This window comes from Cygnus olor, chromosome 3, assembly GCF_009769625.2.
Source record: "Cygnus olor isolate bCygOlo1 chromosome 3, bCygOlo1.pri.v2, whole genome shotgun sequence".
NCBI lineage: Eukaryota > Metazoa > Chordata > Aves > Anseriformes > Anatidae > Cygnus > Cygnus olor.
In genome coordinates, this window is record NC_049171.1 from 86,759,672 (window position 1) to 86,762,280 (window position 2,609).

General features: G+C 42.7%; 1 protein-coding gene across 1 annotated transcript in view; it reads left to right on the forward strand.

Annotated features, from left to right (window-relative positions):
* Positions 1-2,609, forward strand: part of LOC121068368 (opsin-5-like) — a 32,255-nt gene that overhangs the window by 12,260 nt on the left and 17,386 nt on the right. The window lies entirely within an intron of this gene.

Sequence of the window (2,609 nt, forward strand, 5' to 3'; positions counted from 1 at the left end):
AGATTTGTACGCTTCTGTGCGTGTGTGGACAGCCAGCACAAAGCTCATTCTGAAAATGCTCACCACTGAACAGCAGTAGGGTTTTGATTGCTTGTTTTTTGCTGTTTATACAGTGTGATACATTTATAGCCCGACCAGAATGGGTCTTGCATCTGGAACCCGGGGAGTGGGGGCCTTGGTGCCAGGAAGGTGAAGTCATGCTTTCTGTCACAGCTCTCTGTCACAAGTGTGTGTCTCTTGGTCCCCTGTTCTCACTCAAGCTCCTCTGTAAGTAGCTAGGGTCACAATCTGGACTGCTACACACATCAACAAGGCCGTTTCCTCAGCATGGCCCGTGTGTTTTCCATAACTTCGTTCATTTTGCTGGGTCCCAAGGATGGCCTCACTTTGGCTTTCTGTCCTTGTCCATTTCATTAAACATTTGCTCCTGTTTGATCAGTCAGCTTCTGCTGTCAGGTATACTTAGGGAAAATTTATTTTTCCAAGCTAGCCTGTCATTTCTGTTTATGAAGAAATTTCATGAGCTCACCTCACTTAATCCACATGGCTATTTTCCCTTCCTCTGCCTTGGGCCTTCTTCAGTGCCCTTAGGTGATATTTTTCAAAAGGTAAGGTTCACCATATTTGCTGTCCCAGGTAGGGGGAGTGGGGAGAAGACATACAGATACTTCTCTTCCAGAACAGTGTTGTCTAGGAAAACCCTGTATAACAAAAGTAGTACCTCCAGATAAAAGAACCACCTTGTTGCATGCATGCTGAATGGGACAGATGTGCGTGCTCCTGTTCTCCCCTTCTGTATGGAAGAAACACTACTACTCTTCCTCATGACAGATACTATTTTTCTTTTCTGGAGGTTTGACAGAGCTTCGCTGTCAAGAATGAGGTTACATGGTAGGTCTGTATACAAATACTGCTCCCACTGAATGCTCTGTATAGGTATGATTTTCCAAGGGTGGCTTTCATGTTCTTTTCACTTCTTGTTTATCCCTTTCCTGCTGTAACCCTGTGTCTTAGTCCTGATCTGGACAGAGGAAGGACAGTCAGTCTCTAGCATAGTCCTTTTTTTTTTTTTTTTCCCCTCTGGTAAAATTATCAGCAAGTAAACCAGCTCATCTAGTAAAGTTCAGGTCAGTGAATATGTCAGCAACCAAGAGCCATCTGTTCCCCCATTTGCCATATTCCTAGTTAAAAGCTACCTCAAGATATATTTTTGTCCTTTCCATATGCTTCTTGTTCGTATATTCTGCTGAATTAGAAGTTGCTATGAAACCTGCAAATAACATTGCAATGCAAACCTACTTGCTTGTAGGGAGTAAAGCTATGTTAATTCTCTGCATGTAAACATCACAGTTTCTTCTAAACTTTTTAACTCAACTAACAGAAACTTCTTCTTGTATCTGACAATTATGTGCTGGATACAAAAGATGTGGGCTTCAGGGAGCTTCTATATAAAGGCAAAGGGTTGTAACCTGTCTGATTCACATAAGTGCATTGCACAGATACTGAGGATGGGCTGTGGGGAGCCCTAGAATTTGAAATGCTTCATAATCCTGGTATTTTGCCAACTATTGCAACACTTGCCAACTATTTGCAGTCACTAATTGATTCATTTCTTATTTTTGTGTGAGAACATGGTGAGAATATAGGTGTGTTTTCTTGCAGAATCACAGAGTCATAGAACATCTTGGGTTGGAAGCAACCTTAAAGACCATCTAGTTCCAGCCCCCTTGCTGTCGGCAGGGATGCCACCCACTAGATCCCATTGCCCAAGGCCTTGTCTAACCTGCCCAGGGCCTCATCCTATTTCTTTGGCCCTGGCTTTTGCTCATTCTGAGGACCATGGAGCATCGCCATACAATGAATGGTCCTGAGGCTTGTATTCACAGACAGGGGATGTGAGTCTGAACACTTTTGAATGGAGGAAAGGGAATCCAGCTCTTCTGCACCCTCGGTGGGGAAAAAGGGAGACTTGATCAGCAATCCCTCTGCTTTTCACAGTGACATTGCTTAATTTTGGAAAGCCTTACATATTTAAGGGACTGTGAACCCCAAGCAACTCTGATCTGCAGTCTGGAATAAGGCACTGAAAATCAGAAGGGAGGTGAGAGATGCCCCTCACCTTATGCTGTCGTCCACTTTAGGAGCATCATTTGCCATGTCCAGTCTAGAAGCCAGGCTCTAAGGCACAACCCCGCCTTGCACCAGGTAAGCAACCAGACATGCAGCCCTGCAAAACTGAGCATGTGCTGCTTATCACCTTCCATACTCTCAGCTTCCAGTCACTGCCTCTTGCTGACACTTAAGGCCAGCATTTTTGGTGTGATTAAATGCTTAAAGGTCTAATCTGACATTTCTGAGAAGGAATAATGATCATCTTTTGTAAACATTGGAGGTGGGGTTCTTAAACGCTGAAAGGAAAATTGAAACAGGAAATTCTGAGATCAATAACATGAAAATATATGGGCTCTTTTCTGAAGTTTTAAAGGAAGGACTTACAATCTTGAATAAATTATTTTATATTTTATTGATGGCATTTGCTTTCTCAGAACATGCATTTATCTTTTTTTCCTATACAATGATTGTAAAATGTTACTAAATCTTTTCTGAGG